The following is a 23,077-nucleotide window of genomic DNA, read 5'->3' as shown; positions in this document are numbered from 1 at the left end:
GGAAAAATCATGGGAACAGTTACCTTTTGTCACACAAACAAGACCCCTTCATAAGGTGGTTGGCCAGGGTGGATAAGGATGAGCTAGGGTTTCAAATTCAAATCCTTTTGAATTTGAATCGTAACCAACTTATCCCTATCAATTGTAGGTGACAACCAGAGGTATTTGCTGGAGTTTTTCTCATGCACAAACTAGCTTTGTGCAATGAGAATTGGCATGTTGAAGAGATGTGGGCAGAAGGGAGTAGTCCAACTAGTTTGGACTCTTAGTTTTAGTTGTTTAGTTCTTAATTAGGTTTCATCCAAACCCAATTTATTTAGACCTAAATAGAGATGAGTTAACCTAATCCAATTAGGTACCAAACTTCTAATCTAATTGGGAATAGGTTGAACTTAAGTCCTGATCAAGTCAGGGCTTAATCTTCCTTCACGATTAGGTCATCCCATAACCAAATTAGGTTTGACCTAATTGAATTTAATTCAATTAGACATGATCCAAACTTTAATTCTCCATCAAATTGAGCTAATCAGTAATCTAATTATTAATTAATCTTTCTAAATTTTACTAACTCTTAGCGAATGATTTTATTGCAACCATTACATAGGATTAATCATCAATTGTATTGATGATTTTACCCTTGAATGATTCTCAATTATCGATCAGCCATTTAATTGAAGAGAAACTTTTAATATGTGTGACCTCATAGATTCGAACCTAAGTTGGTAGTATAGAAATAAATTTTTATACCGATTAAAGTGACTATCTAGCAATAGGATCCGACATCTGAATAGGTTGAAAGATTGTAAAGCAACAATCAAGAATCTACTGACGTATGGTTATCGTATAATTCATCCCTTTGATTCTAATGCTTCAGGAGATCTAGAGTTTAACTGTCAATTCTAAAATAGTCATCCATATTATATTTCAACCTTTCAAATCTATTATATAGATTATTCGAATTTAGATTTTATTAAATTTAAATACAGTGATGCATTAACTTCTATAATCTGAAGGGGTCAATCCCATCTTGACTTATATATCGACTACCATAAGTACTTGATTGTACCCAAAAATCTTTCATCACTAAATTAAAAATTCAAGTAGTCTGGCACCAAAGCATAGTGAGTTGCTTGCAAGTCACCGTGGTGATCTCAGGTTGGAGAGACACTTATACCCATACCCTTCGTAATTTACTCTTGACAGTAGAGTACTTTGAAGTTGGTCACATTCAGTGAGATGTACTTCTATCTCTCACCTGTATGCCATACCAGTATCTTCATATTCTTTGATTAAGAAGATAACCAACCCATATGGCACACAACGACCTATACTTGATAATCACTATTATCCTCGTAATAGCATATCATTTGATCGCAAACTAATTTAAGGACTAAATAAAAAATTCTCTTTTATCAATTAAAATAGTCCTAAGAACTTCATCACAATCTAGAAGTTCATAAAAAAAAAGATATACGCAACTTGTGATGAAAAAGCTAAATAATTTTTATTATTGAATAATTCATATATAATTATATATAAGAGCTCAACTGTCAAAAGACTGATGATTGGCTTTGGCACACAATTCTCAATAGTAACCTTGGAAGTTCCTCTAGAAAGACATCTAAAAATTCACAAACCACTGAAATGCCTGCTAGTTTCGGCTTACTTGCTTTTGTGTTGACTACACATGCTAGATAAGCTTCACACCTTTTTCTGAGTAATATACTAGATACCAAGGCTGAAATCACATATGAGGGAAGTACACGGCATTCACCTGAGAAGCACACCTCTGCCATCTGGGGTCTGAAAAATCACTTCCTTTCTAAAACAATCTATCTTTGCTCGATATGTAGATAACTAATTTATACCAAGAATAGCATCAAAATCATGCATATCTAGAAGAATCAAATCCACTGCTAGCTTATGCTTATCTACTCGAATCGAACAACTCCTATATACTTGATCTGCAACAATTGGCTCTCCCACAGGCATAGACACTATCAAACTATAGTTTAATTGACTCAAACTCTTATTGGTATACATAAAAAATATAGGTGACAGATATGAATGCGTGGATTCAGGGTCAATCAATATATATGCATTATGATCGAATATGGACAACATGAAGGAAACATAGATAGTTTCATGCACGTATTTTTAAAATTTTTTATGGAAGCAGACTAGATTAAACAGTTTAATCTACTATGCATGAATTAGATTAGATTTAAAAACTATCTACTAAGGATCATATGACATAAATAATATGCATAATCTAAAATTAGAATACTATTGATCATATTAATAAAGTAGTAGATCACATCTACAATAAATTAGATCATATCTACTATTGCCCCAAGGATTAATTTTGATGAGCACAAAATATTTGAGAGGGATACTAATAATTTTTATCTTTAAAGATATTTTAAAAATTTATTTCAAAAGATCCAAGAAATTTTGAATTGAAAGAAATGTTTGTAGTTGGTTAAAGTAGAAAATTCTTTGGGTTGGAGGTGAAGTTGTAGTTTTTCGAAAACCTCAAGATCATTCAAGATGATATCAAATCTTTTGGAGGTAATTTAAATTTTTTTGAAAGTTTAAAAATAAAAAAAAGTCATTTTAGGCAAAAAGGGGCAACATCTAGGTCTACCCTTTTTGAAAAGATAGCTGGTACATACTTTTTTTGGCTTGCCATGCAAAATGGGGTGACTCTTGGGTTGTCCCCTATGAAAAGGGATGACCCTTAGGTTATCCCTTTTGCTGTTCTACAGGCCAAAATAGAGTGCAAAAATTTTCTGGATGAAAAGAGGTGACCCAGGGGGCGATCCTTTTCCAGGGGTCGACCTAAAGGGTGCTCCTTGCGACGAAAAAATCTACAACGGCTAATTTTTAGTCTGATTTTTGGTGCATTAAATACTTTTTAAATTCTCTTCAATAGCTTTAAATGGTTAGTAAACCTTCTCCAGCATTGATTGAGGATATAAAGATATTCAAAGAAAAAAAAATCAACACTTATCAAGAGAAAATTGCATTCAAATAATTTTCAGCTTTCAAATCAAAAGAAGCATTGGACTCAAGCTCAACCACTCCTCCAAGACTCATTCAACTCTCCAATCATTCAGAGGGTATCCATTAAAGCTTCTTCTTAATTGTGTAAAGTACCTTCATTGATTTATTGTGCTCATTAAGGTGCTTTGTGTACTTAACATTATAAAATTATTTTCTTTTTCTTGTTCTTGTTTGTTCAAGTTTTGATAGTGTTCCAAATATGGAAAAGGTTAATCCGAACTTTAAATCAAAGTTTGTAAGGTTGACTTACATCCAAAAATTAAGTTTCTAGCATGGATAAGCTAGGGTTGGAGGCATCCAACATTGTATTCATTTGAATATGTTTAATAGATTGAAATTTTCAAGTAGGAGCTTAGGGAGTGGATGTAGGTGCAAGGTTGGTACCGAACCACTATAAATCTTTTTGTTTGTATTGCTTACTCTCTCTATATTTATTCTATTATGTTGTCTCTTTTCTTTTCAATTAAGCTCTTGCATATTACTTCATCCACTCCACTTCACTTAAAATATCAAAAACATATCTTGTAATTCTATTTTTCACTTAAAATCTTTTAAAAACCCAATTCACCCTCCCTCCTCTTGGGTTCCATAGCTGGGCAACAAGTGGTATCAAAGTCTGGTGCTCTAGTCCTTCTTGATTTCATCATCGAGAGCAAAAAATCTATGGCAACTCAGGTTGGCACTTTACTTGCCAAAGGGCAATTCACAAACCAACTTCCACTTTTTAATGAGTCAAATTATACCTATTAGAAAGCTCGAATGAAGATTTTTATTTAAGCTCTTGACTATGATATGTGGAGTATCATAATGAATGGACTTCACTCACCCGTAAAACTAATTAATGAGAAGGATATTCTCAAATCTGAAAATGAGTGGGATGAGGTTGATAAGAAGATGGCTCAGCTTAATGCAAAAGTCATGAATATTTTATACTGTGCACTAGATACAAATGAGTTTAATAGAATTTCAACATATAATTTAGCTAAAAAAATATGGGATTGACTAGAGATAACTTATGAAGGTACAATCAGGTCAAAGAGTCAAAAATTTACATGCTTGTCCATAAATATGAACTCTTTAAAATGGAATCCAATGAGTCTATTACCCAAATATTTACCTATTTCACTGATATCATTAATGGGCTTAAGAGTCTTGGTAAGTCCTATTCTAACAGTGATCTTGTGAGAAAGGTGCTTAGATCTCTACTAAGAAAATGGAAGGTGAAGGTCATGGCAATTTAAGAGAAAAAGGATCTAAATATCTTACCTTTGGAAGAGCTTCTCGAGTCACTTATGACACATAAACTCACCATGAGACAGCACAATGAAGAAGAGACCATGAAGAAGAAGACTATTGCTCTCAAGTCCACTACTTAAGAAGAGAAAGAATTGAACCAATCAAAAAATGATGATGAAGATGAAGAACTTGCACTCATCACTTGAAAATTCAAGAGATCCATGAAGAAAAGGAGGCAAGGAGTAAGAAGAAGGCCATTAATCAAAGGAGAGACAAGCAAAGAGAAAGACAAAGAGCTGCCCCTTATATGTTATGAGTGTAAGAAATTGGAGCACTTTAGATCTGAGTGTCCTCAACTCAAGAAGGCCCCTAAGAAATTCAAAAAGAAAGCCATGGTGGCAACTTGGAGTAATAGCAATGAGTCAAGCATCGATGATGAGACCCATCAAGAAGCAAATCTTTATCTCATGACACATGAAAATGAGGTCACTTCTGAACCTTTCAATGAATTTACTTTTGGTGAATTGCAAGAGGCTCTCTATGACCTATTAGATGATCTAAAGAAGTTAGATTTAAAGAGCAAAGAATTGAAAATACAAAATTAGTGTTTACTCAAAGAAAAAGAAGCTATTTTAGTTGAAAATAGAAATTTAACCAAAAAGAATCAGAACTTAAAAATTGAAGTGAATAAACTGAAACAATTGTAGATAAGTTCACTTAATGTTAGGGTCCTCCAAAAAGACCAAGAGAAAGTATCTTGGATTTAAGGTCCATGGATATAGATTTGATAGGATACTAGGCCCTTCATAGGTAAAGTATATAAAGGAGGTGCTGAAAAGGTTCAGCATGAAAACTCTAAGAGGAAACTTTTATCTCTTAGACAAGGTATGTATCTCTCCAAGAAGATATGTCTAAACATATTTGAGGAGATTTAGCTCATGAGCTAGATCCCATATGCTTTGACTATAGGGAGTCTCATGAATATCATGCAATGTACTTGATTTGATCTTGTTATGAGTGTCACAAGCAGAAATCAGTCGAATCCAGGTGTACATCACTGGATAGTTATAAAAAATATTCTTAAGTACTTGAGAAGCACTAAAAATTTATTCTTAATTTTTGAAAAAAAAATTTGAGTTGAGAGGTTTATGGGTACACATGTTTAGATTTTGTGCCTAACATGATGGTAGAGAGTCTACATCAGGAATGTATGCCATATGGAATTTGGTAGATTGGAAGACTTCAGAATAAGCAATCATTGCAAGAAGTTGAATTAGTCACCATTTCTAAAGGTGCTAGGTAAAATCTTCTGGTCTAAGTATCTTTGTTGTAACTGATGCCATGAGATATTATCATAGTGACAATATTGATACCATAGTCCTTAGCTAAAGAAGCTCTGATCTCATCGGAATACCCAACACATGAAAAAGAGAACTTTTAATAATACGCATCTACCTCGATATGAAAGATGTCAAGGTGAAGAGAGTAGATCCTGTGGAAACATGGTGGACCCATTGACTAAGCAATTTTGCCAGCTAAAGATTCAAGTCCATCTTGAGAAGATGGGACTTGGGTTTGCGATAAATTAGCTTTAGATCAAGTGAGAGATGTTATATGTGTGATCTAAAAAGTCAATTATTGACTGACACATTATAATTTTTCAGAACATAAGTTTGAACTTGATTTATTGAAATTAAAATTAATAGATAATTATTTCAATTCTAGAGTAATGTGTTTTAGAATCATATATAGAGTTAATGGTCAACGACATATATTCTCAAAGAGTTGAAAATTTAAGACATGTGTCATTATAGATTAATTTTTAAATGCTCTCAGTCGATGATCATCATGAGGATGGTGATAGATCCGAGTAGACTGATGCACGGATCACTTTTTTTTTGGATAGATAAGTCTTGAGTCTACAGTGTGGAGATACTAGAGCGAGAGTACAGTTGGTTGTTAACGGTACTGAGCGTGACCATGAATGAGAAGTCATATATATGCCTACTCACTTGTTAGTGACTTCTCGATGCTATAGTTGTGTGAGTGATTCTTTGACCTACAGTGCCTCAGCTACTCACAGTGGGATTGTTGTAGTTTGACTATACATAAATATGGTCGCTAGCCATATGGGTCATTATAGTGGACATTGGCTACAATAGGTTCACTGTAGGAGTAGGATTATACTTATAGAGGATCTATCGATTTTAATAGTTGAGTAGTCCTATGCGACCTAAGAGGCAGAGTCTATAAGTCTGTCGTCACAACAACGTGATTATGAAAAAGAGTTTTCATAGAATTTATGATTGACCTGAGCTAATTAAGTCTAGCATATGATGGATGCTTAGGATTTGATGAGTTTCCATGACCTACATCCTGTCAGAACTCTTGATAGAAGAACTTGATCACACCATAACTACACCTAGGGGTTCATCTTTCTGTTCTACTAGGTTGCCACTATATATTGCTAGACATCACTGGTGGATTTTGAAAACTCACTAGGATCACTTTTGGATCAACGATCCTTGTTGGGGTGAGTTGGAATTGTTCCAGTCTATCGAAAAGAGTTTCGATGATACAGTGATGGAGATCACAGTATGTCTCACTATTAGATAGAATAAAATCTAAGAAATCATATACAAAAGAAGCTCATCCTGATCAATAGCTTGGATCATGATCAAATTATCAATTGGATTGATGATTTGGATCAATTTATAAAGAGTTACAAATTTGGAAACTGCTAATTATTAGCATCAGAGACTTTATTGCAAGTGTTGCAATATAATTAGGCCTAATTAAATTATGAATCAAGTCTTAATTAATTTAAATCAAATTTAATTTAATTAAGCTTGATTTAATTTAAAACTAATTGGGTTCAATTATCTAAATTAGATTTAGATTTCTATCCTAATTGGATCAGGTTTGACAATCTTTTGAATTTGATTCAATTCGGGCTCAATTTGAACTTGATTTAGACTCAGTTTGAAACAAAATTGATCATGACCATTTAAGCCTAGATTCTCTAGGTTTTTCTCTCCATTTGGCTGACTAGAAAGAAGATGGATGATAATTTTCTAGCATTTTTCTCTTGGGTGTGCATGTAGGTTGTTGGGATGAGGTGCCATCTCACTTTCTAGTTAGTTAGGACTCCTTCCTGATAAGGTATGATTTAAATTTGATTTATATCAGATCTTATCAGATAGGAATCAATTTTGGCATGAGAAAAGAAGAGGTTTTGAGCGATAAAAATTAAGAAGAGATGGGAGGACATGCTCTTGTGTGCATGAAAAGAAAAGAGACGTCAATAGTTGGCGCCTCTCATCTCTTAGTCATCCTTTTTTATTTTGATCTTTCTTTCTATTTGAATTCAATTCAAACTAAGAAAGAGATAAAGTCTAATTAGGAAGGGGTTGGACCTATTTTTTTTGTGTGACAAAATAAGAAGAAAAAAAGGAGGCTGCGCTAGATGAGATGTGATCTCTTCTTGCTGCCTTCTCTCTTCTAATGCCAACCCTCTCCCTTCTTCCCTACTCCTCCATGACTCATCTCCTCTACATCTGATGTGAGAGAGAGAGTTTAGAGAGAGAGAGAGAGGAAGAGTAGAAAAGATATTTTTTCCCTCTTCTTGGTGGTTTTGATCTGCTCCGATCAGATCAGCATGATGAGATCGTGCAGCAGTCCTGTTCTTTAAGGTGTTGAAGAAGAAGTCCAGATCCAAGCATAAGAAGCGAGACATGCAAGGTGCTAGCACTCTGACGGCCTTGACTCTCTGATCAGATCATCTCCATATAGGTACCAGCAGAGGTCGGATGCTTGCGCAGCTACATTAGAAACCTCGAACATCCGTAGGATTCTATTTGACAGGAGGATGGAAAAGTGATTAAGGTAATCGATTTTTTCTTCTTCTTTATTTTTGTTTTTTAGATATGAATACTTTTCATGCATGTCTAAACTAGATCCTTAAGTGATATTAGGATTAGATCCTTTGCATGTTATAAATTAAAATTATTTTAATTTATGCTTCCACTATCCTATTTTCGTGAGATGAAAATTTCAGCATGTCGATCACCTGAATTTTCTTCAAGTGGTATCAGAGCCACGTCATTTTTATATGCATAAAAAGTTAATATTTTGCTTTAGATCTGAAAAATTAGATTATAAAAGTAGATTAGATCTAATTAATAATACATGAGATGTATTGGATATTAACAATGCATGAGATGTATTGGATCCTATTTTTGCATGTGATGTATAGACCTGAAAATTGCCATTGCAATCTATTTTATGTGAGACATGAGATGTTTAGATTTAATTTACATATGATGTATGATCTTGGTTAAATCATATTTATATTAGATATTTTAATTAATGGCTGTAGATTAGATCTATTATGTATGACATAGTCTTTTGAATTGATTTAGAATCATCTTGACATAAGGTTGCCTTGGTATAATTTATGTTATGCTATATGGTTGTTCTAGGATGAGACTAGATCAACTATTAATCAAAATTAAAATTATCTAATACATAAGATGATTTAATCAAACATAAATCAGATTGGTAATCGAATTGATTTTCATGAAATCAATAGTGGTTCGACCAGTCGAGTCGACTCAATTTTTATTTGAGTCGACTTGAGACTCTAGTGAGCCAGCTTGGTTTACTGATGAATCGACTCAATTGTGCAAACTGAGGCTACAGAATTTTTATTCATCATTGTGATGAGTTGACTCGAGTCTAGGGTGAGTTGACTCATTACTATGGACAAAAATTTTTGTATAAGATACAAAATGTAAATTATTTAGATCTAAAATTATTTAGATTTTTAAATAAATTCATGATCATAATGCACTTAATTGAGAATTAAGACATGAATTTAAAAGATCTAAAATTATAAATTTAAGATCTAAAATTTATTACATAAAAAATAGAGTTTTGGGTATGGATTGAACAAATTAGGTCCAGTGATCAAACTACAATCAGGATCAATTGATTAGATCAGGTTAGAACCCTTATTGATTTGAGTAGTTGATCAAAACTGAACAATTATTGATCATAAGTAGGTCAAAGGGGCTCAAAGTCAAATTTAGTTGTAGTTGGTCGTATCGATTCATATTTTGATGTGAATTGATTGACTCAAGATTGAATTTGGTTCAATGGTTCGGGCCCAAGATAATAGGCTAATCCGATCGATTCTAATAAACCAATTTGGTATTTAAAATAAGTATTTAGATGGTAGTTATTTAATTGGTTCCATTGCCTGATATGATCAATTCATTGATGTTTAAGAAAAATAATGGAGGAAACCCACTCGTCTTAACTTACCTGACCAATTTGGGAGATTTAAGTTTTGTATTAGGTTACTTATTGACTCGAGTTCACCCATGCTGACAAGGTTGGATCGGACATGAGATGTGTTGGGAATTATATTCTAAAACCAATCATTTGATAATTGTGCTAATTATAAATGTATATGAATTAATTAATAATAAAAGTTATTTGGTCTTTTTTATCACAAGATTACATCTTCTAATGAACTTCTGTATTGTGATGAAGTCTTTAAGACTACTTTGATCAATAAAAGAGGATTTATCACGTAGTCTTTAAACTAATTCACGATCAAATGATATGCTATTACTAGGACAATAGCTGAAGGAAAAACTAGCTTTTTCCATCGTAGGATCTTCCAGATCTAATGAGATCTGGGACAGAATATTTAAAAAAAAATATCCTATGATTATTTTAGATCTAAGATCTATTAGATCTAATTCTTATTATCTAATATTAAATCTAAAATTAAATCTAAAAATATGAAGAATAGAGAAATATCTCTAGGGTAACTTGATTACCCTGTAGATGATCGCAGCAATGCACGAGGTTCTAATGCAGCCGCACAGTCGCCTGGCCTTTACTAGTATCCACTTAAGTAGGATCTGGATCATTTTCTCCTCACAAATCTTTGCTCTAAAAATTAGATCTAGATTAGATCTGAAAGTTCTTCAAAAGAGCTTCTGAAGTTGGAGCAGCGATTTCTCGACAGATTGCTGCAGCCTCCTGATCAAAGAGCCACCACGTCTTGGATAAGCACCAGATAGACACCCAACTTCTTGAGTGTGAAGAGGGGAGAGAGAGGACTAGAGGGGGCATGGAGAAGTGGAAGGGTTTCAGGCTTTTGCTGGATATGGAGCAGATTCTGTTAACCCTAGGTGCAGACATAGTTTAAATAGATCTTGCTGTGCCATGCAGTGCCACATCATTCGATCAATCAAAAAATTCTAATTAATTTTGAAAAAATTTTGATTGATGGAGTGATGTCATCTGATCACATCAGATAAAAATCTCCACAATCTCTCCTACTATTGGTGCCAACACTGGATAAGCACAGTGAGGTTGGTGCCCAACAGTTTGAGTTGATCAAGGCATCAGAGTCCTCATCTCATGGGACTTTGATCCTTATCCACTTGGGGTGCACGCCATATCTGATTATGGCACCCATTTTGAGGGTAAAATTAGTAGGTGGACACTCCATAAAAACTCTCCAATGATCTATTGCCAAGTGGCCTTCAGTCCAAGGTCCATGGGTCAACATTTGACCAATGTCCTAAAATGGAAATGGCAGGTGACAGAAATTAGCAGGTGCTTGTCTTAAATTCATCTCATGAATTAAGACAAGTTCTTTCTGAGCTGGACTGACTCCAGTCAGACTGAGAAAAACCTTCTCAAGGTACTTTGGGTGAGTCAAATCACATTTAGCTCAGTCGAGATAGAAAAGATTATATGAGGAGAAAGTTAGGCTCAATCGTGTGCTAGCATAATTTTCTTGAACCTAATTGGATCTAATCCAAATCAATCGAACTGGGCTAGATCAATTGATGACATCCAGATCCTAACCCTTATTTGTGTGATCCAATTAGGTTCATTTTCATATGGTAATGAGACATGTCGTGATCTCATCATCGACATCATCGAAACTCCTTTCGATGGACCAGAACTTTTTTGATTCAAACAATTAGAATGATCGATCATCAAGATCATTCTAATTGCTCTCAAAGTTCATCAGTAACACCTAGTAGTATATGATGGTAATCCATCAGAAATAAAGATGAACCTCTCGGTGCAGCTACCTGTGTGATTGAGTTCTTCTATCATGAGTCTCGACTGAATTAGGGTTAAGATGAACTCATCAAACTCAACATCAGTCATATGAATCAATCGATCGATCCGAGTTCGATGTGAAACTCCAATGAAAAACTCTTTTTTATTATTTCACTCTACCATGGCCATGGGCTTAAGGACTCGATCTTTCAATCGTCATAGGACTACTCCTCTTATCTACCGAGGTTGATAGATCCCTTCTTGGTGCGATTTGGTTCCTACAATGAATATGCTACAGCCAACAAACACCTTAGGGTTCTGAATGACTAGAAGATCGAGTTATAGTGTAGTCAAACTATAACACACTCAAAGTGAACTGTCAATGTACCTCAGGTCAAAGAACTAGATACACAGCTGCAGCATCGAGCTAGTCATCGATGAGAAAGTAGACTTTCTTATGATTGCTCGAAGTGGTCATGCTCAGTACTCTCATTCTCAATGAATATCTGTACTCTCACTTCAGTGTCTCCACACCATAGACTCAAGACATATCTACCCTAAGAAAGTGATCGTACACCAAACTTCCGGATCGATCACCATTCTCGTGATGATCCTATGGTCAGGAGCTGTTTATGAGTTAGTTATGTAAATTCATGCCTTAAATTTTTAACTCTTAAAAATATGAATTAACATTCCTACTAACTCAAAGGATGTATCACAGACATAATATACACAATGTGATAATAGAATAACCCTTTTATTCATTTATAGATAAAATTACAAATTTGCCCTTAGATTTGTACAGGAATGTGTCAGCCAATCTGGCATCTAGGGCACACATCTAACAAACTCCCACTTGACCTAATGCCAATTGGCTACATATCTAAGTTCCATCTTCTCAAGGTGGGCTTGGATCTTCTGCTGGCCTAATGGCTTTGTCAGCAGGTCTGCCATATTGTCTGTGGAGTCGACTCTCTTAACCTCGATATAATCCTTTCCGAGGTAATCACAGATCAGATGGAATCACCGCTCGATATACTTGGATTTCTGATGAGACCTTGGCTCCTTAGCTAAAGCTATGGTGCCATTATTATCGCAGTAAAGAGGGACGGCATCCGATGACATCACTCCAAGCTCTGTGGCAAACTTTTTGTACCAGAATATCTTCTTTGTAGCTTTCGATACAGCAATATACTCTGCCTCCATGGTAGAATCAGCAATCACCATCTACTTGGAACTCTTTCAGCTAACTGCACCACCATTGCAAATGAACAGACTCCTAGATGTCAACTTTCAATCATCTATATCAGACATAAAGTCTGAGTCTGTAAATTCTTGAACCTAGAGTTCTCCATTCTCAAAGACTAGAAATATATCCTTAGTCCTTCTTAAGTACTTAAAGATACATTTCACAGAAGTCCAGTGCTCTTCGCTTGGATTCGACTAATACCTGCTTGTGACACTCACAGCATGGGCTATATCAGGTTGTGTACATAGCATGACATACATGAGACTCTCTATTGCCGAAGCATATGGGATCTTGCTCATGCGTTCAATCTCCTTAGGTGTGCTAGGGCACATCTTCTTGGAGAGATGAATGCCATGTCTAAAAGATACTAAATCTCTTTTGGAGTTTTTCATGCTAAACCTTTTTAGCACCTCCTCTATGTACATCTTCTATGAAAGTCCCAGCATCCTATTTGGTCTATCTCTATAGACCTTAATACCCAGTATAAAGGATGCCTCTCCTAGATCTTTCATAGAGAACTCTTTAGACAACCATATTTTGACTGAGGTCAACATGAAAATATCATTTTCAATTAGGAGGATGTCATCTATGTACAGTACGAGAAAGATAATTACGCTCCCATTGACCTTCTTGAACACACATGGTTCCTCCTCGTTCTTGATGAAACCAAATATTTTGATCACATCATTAAAATGAGTATTCCAACTCCAAGATGCTTGCTTAAGTCCATAAATGGACCTTTGCAGCTTGCAGATCTTGTGATCATTATCACTGGAAGTGAAACCAAACGACTGTTCTATATAGATATCTTCCTTAAGATATCTATTTAAGAACGTCGTTTTCACGTCCATCTGCCATATTTTATAATCGAAATAGGCTGCAACAGCAAGCAATGTGCGGATGAATTTTAGCATGGCTACGGGTGAGAAGGTATCCTGATAGTCAATGCCTTCACGCTGACTATAACCTTTCGCTATGAGCCTAGCCTTGAATGTCTCCACATTCCCATTTGCACCTATCTTTCTTTTGAAGATTCATTTACACCTAATAGGTACAATACCTTCAGGTTGATCTACCAAGGTCCAGATTTGGTTTGAGTGCATCGAGTCAATTTCTGATCTCATTACCTCTAACCATTTCTTGAAGTCGATATCTAATATCGTCTCGTCATAGGTCTTGGGATCATCACCATGAGTCCCATTTCCTATGAAGAATATTTTCTCTACTTTCCCTTGTATAGTACCAAGTACCTTTCAGGAGGATGGAAAACCCTAGTCGATTTATGAGGTGGAAGAGGTTGTATTAGGACTGATTCTAATTGATTGGGTTCCTCAGGTTCTTTAGCTCGTTGCTCTTGGGAGACATTCTCCTTGAGCTTAATTATTCTTTTGATGCCACCATCTTGAATAAACTATTTTTCAAGAAAAATAGTATATCGATTCACAATCACATTGTGGTCTTCTAGAATATAGAAATAGTATCCTAATGACTCTTTAGGATATCTTATGAACTGAGCTCTAAAAGTCTTGAACTCTAACTTATCCACCTGCTGTCTCTTGACATGAGCCGGACAATCCCAAATTCTGAGATGACTTAGACTTGGCTTCTTACCATGCCATATCTCATACGGTGTGGTAGGAACGATTTTAGAGGGAACCCTATTCAATACATATATTGCTGTCATGAGACAATGTCCCCAAAGAAACTCAGGGAGGTCCGTGAAGCTCATCATGGAACAGACCATATCTAATAGGATCCGATTCCTCCATTCTAAAATTCCATTGAGTTATGGTGTTCTAGGTGGAGTCCATTGAAAAACTATGCCATTATCCTTAAGATAGTTTAGGAACTCCTGACTAAGGTATTCATCTCCTTGATCTGATCGAAGGACCTTAATGGGTTTTTCTGCTTATTTTTCTACCTCATGTCTGAATTCTTTGAACTTTTCAAAAGCTTCAGACTTGTGTTTCATTAGAAATACATACCCATACCTAGACATATCATCGGTAAAGGTAATGAAGTAGATATAGTTGCCTCTAACCGGCACATCAAATGGGCCGCACACATCTGTATGTACTAGGGCAAGTAGGTCTGCGGCCCTTTCTCCATGTCCCATAAAAGGAAGCTTGGTCATTTTGCCTTGAAGGCATGATTCACAAATTGGATATGACTCGAAAGTCAACGGACTCTGTTAGATGTGTGCCCTAGATGCCAGATCGGCTGACACATTCCTGTACAGATCTAAGGGCAAATTTATAATTTTGACTATAAATGAATAAAAGGGTTATTCTTTTATCACATTATGTACATTGTATCTGTGATACATCCTTTGAGTTAGTGGGAATGTAAATTCATATTTTCAAGAGTTGAAAATTTAAGACATGAATTTACATAACTAACTCATAAACAGCTCCTGACCATAGGATCATCACGAGGATGGTGATCGATCCGAAAAGTTGGTGTACGATCACTTTCTTAGGATAGATGTATCTTGAGTCTACGATGTGGAGACATCAGAGTGAGAGTACAGATATTCATTGAGAATGAGAGTACTGAGCATGACCACCTCGAGCAGTCATAAGGAAGTCTACCTTCTCATCGATGACTAGCTCGATGCTGCAGTTGTGTGTCTAGTTCTTTGACCTGAGGTACATCGACAGTTCACCTTGAGTGTGTTATAGTTTGACTACACCATAACTCTTAGCCATTCGAAATCCTGAGGTGTATGTTGGCTGTAGCATATTCATTGTAGGAGCTAGGTCACACCAAGATGGGATCTATCAACCTCGGTAGATGAGAGGAGTAGTCCTATGATAATTGAAAGATCGAGTCCTTAAGCCCATGGCCATGGCAGAGTGAAATAATGAAAAAGAGTTTTTTTATTAAAGTTTCACATCGGACATGGATCGATCGATTAACTCATATGACTGATGTTGGGTTTGACGAGTTCACCTTAACCCTAATTCAGTCGGGACTCATGATAGAGGAACTCAATCACACAGGTAGCTGCACCAAGAGGTTCATCTTCAGTTCTGATGGGTTACCACTACATACTGCTAGGTATCACTGATGGATTTTGAGAGCAATTAGAATGATATTGATGATCGATCATTCTAATTGTCTGAATCAGAAGAGTTCTGGTCCATCGAAAGGAGTTTCGATGATGTCGATGATGAGATCATGACATATCTCATTACCATACAGAATTGAACCTAACTGGATCACACAAACAAGGATTAGGATCTGGATATCATCAATTGGGCTAACTCAATTGATTAGGATAAGATCCAATTAGGTTCAAGGAAATCGTGCTAGCACACAATTGAGACTAACTTCCTCCTCGTGTAATCTTTTCTATCTCTACTGAGCTAAATATGATTTGACTCATCAAGAGAATCTTGAAAAAGTTTTTCTCAGTCTAAATAAAGCTTATCCTGCTCAGAAAAGGCTTGTCTTAATTCATGAGATAAATTTAAGACAACACCTGCTAATTTCTAGCACCTACCAATTTCATTTTAGGATATCTGTCAAAAGTTGACATATGGGTCTTATTGGGTATAAAATACCCACAGCCGAGATCCTCGACGGAATCGACTTCGAGCAGCCCAGCTCCGCCCGGGCTCCTACGGGAGTCGGGCTCCACCATCGACTTCGAGCAGCCCAGCCCCGCCCGGACTCCTACGAGAGCCGGGCTCCACCGCCGACATCAGCACAGCCCCGCCCGGACTCCTACGGGAGCCGGGCTCCACCGCCGACATCAGCACAGCCCCGCCCAGACTCCTACGAAAGTCGGGCTCCACCGTCGACTTCGAGCAGCCCAGCCCCGCCCGGACTCCTACGGGAGCCGGGCTCCACCGCCGACATCAGCACAGCCCCGCCCGGACTCCTACGGGAGCTGGGCTCCACCGCCGACTTCGAGCAGCACAGCTCCGCCCGGACTCCTACGGGAGCTGGGCTCCACCGCCGACATCAGCACAGCTCCGCCCGGACTCCTACGGGAGCCGGGCTCCACCGTCGACTTCGAGCAGCCCAGCCCCGCCCGGACTCCTACGGGAGCCGGGCTCCACCGCCGACATCAGCACAGCCCCGCCCGGACTCCTACGGGAGCCGGGCTCCATCATCGACTTCGAGCAGCCCAGCCCCGCCCGGACTCCTACGGGAGCCGGGCTCCACCGCCGACATCAGCACAGCTCCGCCCGGACTCCTACGGGAGCCAGGCTCCACCACCGACTTCGAGCAGCACAGCTCCGCCCGGACTCCTACGGGAGCTGGGCTCCACCGCCGACATCAGCACAGCTCCGTCCGGACTCTTACGGGAGCCGGGCTCCACCGTCGACTTCGAGCAGCCCAGCCCCGCCCGGACTCCTACGGGAGCCGGGCTCCACCGCCGACATCAGCACAGCCCCGCCCGGACTCCTACGGGAGCCGGGCTCCACCGTCGACTTCGAGCAGCCCAGCCCCACCCAGACTCCTACGGGAGCTGGGCTCCACCGCCGACATCAGCACAGCTCTGCCCGGACTCCTACGGGAGCCGGGCTCCACCGCCGACTTTGAGCAGCGCAGCTCCGCCCGGACTCCTACGGGAGCCGGGCTCCACCGCCGACAGCGACGCAGCTCCACCCCGACTCCTACAGGAGCCGGGCTCCACCACCGACAGCAGCGCAGCTCCGCCTGGACTCCTACGGGAGTCGGGCTCCGCCCTCAGTTTCAACTGCTGGTAAGCTCCATCCGGACTCCTACGAGAGCCGGACTTCGCTTTTAATTTTACGTTGCAGGAAGACTTCGCCCGTGCTCTTAAGGGAGCCGAGCTTCATCTCCGACGCCAACGACTACAGCCGCAAGCAGACTCTGCCCGGACTCCTACGAGAGCCGGGTTCCGCCCGCAACTTCGGCTCTGAGAGGTTTCCGCCCGGACTCCCCCGGGAGTCGGGCTCCACCCACAATCCCAACCGCCAGGAGGACCTCTCCCGGACCTCAACAGAAATTGGGCTCCGACCGCTGCCGAGCTTCAATCGACAGATCCACGCCCCCTGACAGGCCACAGTAACGGCCACGAACCTGCTCCACCTCCTGCGATGGATACCATGCGATTCCCCTATCCGCTGGCAAGTCACGACAACGGACGCTGCTCCACCCCTCATAACAGATTCCACGTGGCGGGCCACGGTGATGGCCACGTGTCTGCTCCACCATCTTCCGCAATCAATTCCCCCTGACCATGGGCGGCCCACTACCAGGCGGTTACAAACGTAGCCATCAATCCGTTGCCTCCTCCGCCTATAAAAGGGAGACCCAGATACGTTATTCTTTAAGCTCATTTTCCTTATCTCAAAACTCTGCTAAATTCTCCGTTCGAGCACTCCATTCTTGTTGAGGCAGAAAACTGACTTGAGCGTCGGAGGGTCTTGCCGGAGCAACCCCACCTCCGGTTTAGACTTCCCTTGCAGGTCCCGGCGGCGACCGCGGCTTCCCCGACTCCAGCTTCTCCGGCGCAAGTAGATTTTTACACCAACAGGATTGGCGCTAGAGGAAGGGTCCTGTGTCTTCGCAGCACCCTTGTTCTTAAAGGAGTGTTCAACGGAGCTGCCTCCAACCGTTTCTCCGTCATCCACTCCTAATCCCCCCCCGCAAGATCGACGCCCGATTCCTCCGCGCATGGCGTCCACCCGGCGGTCCACGGCCTCCGCGGCCAGATCTCAGGCTCCGACCTCCCCTCCCGTTTCTCAGCCTCCTCCTCCCCCTCCGACGGCGATGGTCGGTGCAGAGCAGTTTGACTTGCTGGTGCAGCAGGTCAAAGGCCTCGTCGAAGTCGTACAAGCAATGCAGCAGCAGCCACCGCAGGCGTCGGCGCATCCGGAGGGGGCATCTCCGGAACGCCAGAACCTGGCGGTGGGGCGGGCCACCTGGGCCAGCCGCCCTGTCCTTCCTGGGAAGGAGAATCCGAGGGTAGAGAGCCCTCAATCGGACCACGACTCCACCCCTGGAAGATCCCTGCCCCCGTTCTGCCAAAGGACCCTCGGACTCAAAGTCGAGAGGATTTCCTGGACCGGAGGCTCCAGGAGATGAACCGGCGGATCGAAGAACTTTGCCACGCGCCTCCCGCTTATGGTGAGGATATTTGCACTGACCCTCCCTTCTCCCAAATGATTATGCAGGAACCGATCCCGCCGAATTTCAAGCTTCCCCAGTTCGAAAGCTACGACGGGACGTCGGACCCGGTTGATCATCTGGAGGCCTTCCGAACGATGATGCTGCTTCACGGTGCTCCCGACGCCATCTTGTGCCGGGCTTTTTCGTCTACTTTGAAGGGAGCAGCAAGGAACTGGTACTCGGCTCTGAAGCCGGGTACCATATTCTCCTTCGATCAAATGAGCCACCAATTCGTGGCCCATTTTGTCAGCAGCCGACGTCCCCAGAAAGGTTCGGAGTCCCTCATCAACATCAAGCAGAGGGAAGGGGAGTCCATACGGGCTTACGTCAACCGCTTCAACATAGCGGCGTTGGAGGTCTGGAACTTGGACCAGTCAGTTGCCATGGCCGCCCTGAAAGGTGGCCTTCAGAAGAATGATCTCTTGTACTCCCTGGAGAAGAAGTACCCCAGGGATTTTGCTGATCTGCTGGCTCGGGCTGAAGGATACGCCCGAGCGGAAGAGGCCTTCAAAATGAAGGACGAAGAGACTGCGAGGGAGCGTCAGGTGGGAGATTCTGGTAAGCCCACAGTTGAGAAGAGGCCAAAGGAAGCCCGGCCTCGCTCCTGATCTCCTCCTGGACATAAGCGCGCCCATACTCCCCCCCGGGCACGCAGGCAGAGAAGCCCGGACAACAGGTTTCGGCGGGGTTCCCCGTCAGAGAAATTCCGCAACTACGCCCCCCTCAACGCCTCGAAGGCTCAGGTGCTGATGGAGGTCAGGGAACAGCTCCCTAGGCCGGAGAGGATGCGCACACACCCCGGAAAGTGCAACCCCAACAAGTTCTGCCTCTACCACCGCGACCACGGCCACGACACGGAGGAATGCATCCAGCTCTAGGACGAGATCGAGGAGCTCATTCGGCGAGGTCGACTCGACAGATTCATCCACCGCAGGCCTGAGGATAGAAGAGACCGGCCAAGAGCCCTCCCGCCGCCTGAACCGCAGAAAAGGGAGGAGCAGCCCGGGGACCGGCCGCCCATCGGGACCATCGACTCCATCACCGGAGGGCCTCAAGAAGGAGCGAGAATACTGTAAATGTATCGCTTACTATTTTGCTTTGAATCTACTTTTCTTTTTAGCTAACATGCCCCTCCCACCTAGCATGGATGTATTATGACTGGATATGATTCCTCCAAAAATACGGCCGTGTCAGGAACAGGAGGAGAACCTTGTCCTGACATGAGCAAGATCAAAGGCCCGGTTCTTTTAGACCGGATGGGGGGAGAGGCCTCACAACGCCCTAATGTGCCCCCACAGCCTTGTTAGGGACAGGAGGAAAACCTCGCCCTAACATGAGCAAAGTCAAAGGCCCGGTTCTTTTAGACCGGATGGGGGGAGAGGCCTTACAATGCCCTAATGTGCCCCCACAGCCCTGTTAGGGACAGGAGGAAAACCTCGCCCTAACTTGAGCAAAGTCAAAGGCCTGGTTCTTTTAGACCGGATGGGGGGAGAGGCCTTACAATGCCCTAATGTGCCCCCACAGCCATGTCAGGAACAGGAGGAGAACCTCGTCCTGACATGAGCAAAGTTGAAGGCCCGATTCTTTTAGACCGGAGGGGGGAGAGGCCTTACAGCGCCCTGACGCGCCCCCACAAGCCAGGCTGATAACGAGAACCTCGCGCCGGCTCCAGCAAAATGGAAGGTCCGGACTCCTACGGGAGCCGGGTTCCTACGCCAAGGAAAGCTTCACCCGGACTCCTACGGGAGCCGGGTTCCGCCGCCAAGGAAGCTTCACCCGGACTCCTACGGGAGCCGAGTTCCGCCGCCAAGGAAGCTTCACCCGGACTCCTACGGGAGCTGGGTTCCGCCGCCAAGGAAGCTTCACCCGGACTCCTACGGGAGCCGGGTTCCGCCGCCAAGGAAGCTTCACCCGGACTCCCACGGGAGCCGGGTTCCGCCGCCAAAAAAGACTTCGCCCGGACTCCTAAGGAAGCCGGGCTCCATCCGCTACTTCGCCAGCAAGGGTTAAAAATGGTGGCGAGACTTGGCCACATGACGAGATCGGATGGAAGGGAAGAGCCCCTTCCCACGATGACCTCTAAGCCAAACAGGCCAAACGACGAGAAAGGGTCAACGGACGACAATATCGGTGCTACGCGTGGACAAGGTAACACAAAGTGCTTTTTCTTCATTTCCGATATATGTACTACAGGGCCAGGACGGCCAGGGAAAGAGGGACAAAACAACAAGAAAAAAGCAGCTACAAAAAGGGGGTGACTACAAAAGAACTCTAAGGAGGTCCTGCTCCCTCCGACCTAGGGTTATCACCTCCATCCCTCAACCAGGACTGCCTCAGATTCTCCACTGCTTCTTCTAGTTCTTCCTTCTTCCGCAGCGTATCCTGGAGCGTCTGACGAAGATGTCGGCTCTCTGCCTCCGCTTCTCGATGCTGCTTCCGTAGAACTTCGGACTCCGCCTCTGCATCCACGACGGCCTTCCACTCGAGCGCCAGTTGGATTTTCACTTGCTGAAGCTCGGCTGTCTTCTCCCCAAGGGAGACAAAAATCCCTTCGACAGTGCCTCTCAGGGCTAGGAGCTCTTCGGTATCTTGGGCGTTAGTAAGCTGCGCCCTAGTAACCAACTGCCTCTGGAGACGAACAACCTCGTCCGCCGCCTGACGGAATCTCCCTTTGTGCTCTTCCACTTGCCGGCACCAGCTGGCCCGCTGCACATCGTGGCTCATCTCAGCATCTTGAAGTTGCTTCTGGAGGTCGGAGACCTTCTGCGACCATTTTTGTTCATCATCAACCCGTGCCAGGAGCCGGGACGAGTTTCCTTCCAGCTGGCCGATCTTCCTCTTCGCAGCTGATAGCTCCACCTTAAGAGCGCTGATCCTGGCTTCTTGAGCCCAAGTTCGGTCGTTGGCGCTCTTCTTACATTCCTCGAGCTCCTTTGTGAAGTTCACCTTCCTCCGACTGTAATCCATGATTGCCTTCACTTGGAGACTCCTGAAGTGAGCGGCCTCAGCGGCGGCTTCGGAATAGCATTTTCTCGACTTGCGGAGCTCGTCCTCCAACTTCTTCAACTTCTTCGTCAGGTGGAGGACCTCCTTTTTCAGCCGTTGGACAGCTGACTTCAGTGGGACCCCCAGGGGCAAGGGGAGTGCTTCGGCAGGGCACTGCCATCGGAAGATGCAAACGTCAAAGATCAGCTCATTGCAAGAAGAAAGGCAGAAGGGAGGAGGAGGGGGAAGGAGAGGCCATCCACAATAAGAAATCCAACTTTATTGATTAATTTTGAAGACAAACGGAAAAGAAATATGGCGACAAAAGAAAAACATAAGATCGGAGGTCTCAGACCTCGGGGGCGGGGGGTGGAGAGCTCGGCGCAGGGGGTGCGACTGCGGTGGCGGCGGACGAAGGGCCGGCCTCGTCTTCAGACTCCTCCAGAAAGCCGAGATTAAGGTCGGGGTATCTGCTGGCCACCCTCTCTCGGCAGAGCTCGAACCCCTTGGTGAATGCCTCCAGGCCGAACTAGACGTTCAGTTCCCTCATCTCCACGGAGGCCTTGAACTCCTCCACCGCAAGGGTCCTGGCCTCCGAGACCAGAACCGGGGTTTGCTCGGCCAAATGGGCGACCTCGGCCTCCGCCTTCCTTGCCGACTCCTCCAAGCTTCGTCTCTCCTCCTCCCAGGCTTGTCTTTCCTCTTCCCGGGCTTGCCTCTCTCTCTCCAGGGCCTCCCGAAGGGCGCCTACTTCGGCCGTCTTCGCTTGAAGGCGAGCGACCTCGGCCTGGCAGCGCTCCTCCGCCTGAAGGAGGTCCCTTCTCATGCGGTTCGACGCCTCGACATAGGTGAAGAGCTGGTGCCCAATCTGCAAGGATGGGAAGGGAATCACAACAAAGGCTGAGTGACCATGCAAATAAACATCCGCTTACCTCAAGGAAGGACCCCAAAGAATCCCAAGCCTGCTGCTCGGGATCGGCACGGTCGATCCTCTCCACGACATCGGACAGAATGCAGCCATCAAGCAGCCGCCTGATCAGGTCCTTGTCGTTGAAGGGGTTCTCTGATCCCCCCTCGGAGCAGACGGACTCGTCTGCAGCAGCTCGGTGGCTGCTCGCCCTGTGAGCCACCGATTTCCTCCTCCTCCCCGCGGCGGGCGCCTCCGTGGGGCGGGCCCCCGGAACAGGGGCCCCAGTCGGCGAACTCCTTGAGGAAGCCCGGGGGGCCGCTGGCTCGGCATCCGAAGGAATGTCGATGGTCGGGGTTGCCTGGACGGGCGCAGCCAAGCTCGTCTCC

The sequence above is a fragment of the Elaeis guineensis genome, chromosome 14 (assembly GCF_000442705.2).
Source record: "Elaeis guineensis isolate ETL-2024a chromosome 14, EG11, whole genome shotgun sequence".
Lineage (NCBI taxonomy): Eukaryota > Viridiplantae > Streptophyta > Magnoliopsida > Arecales > Arecaceae > Elaeis > Elaeis guineensis.
The sequence above is the reverse complement of the archived record's forward strand: the minus strand, read 5'-3'. Positions refer to the sequence as shown.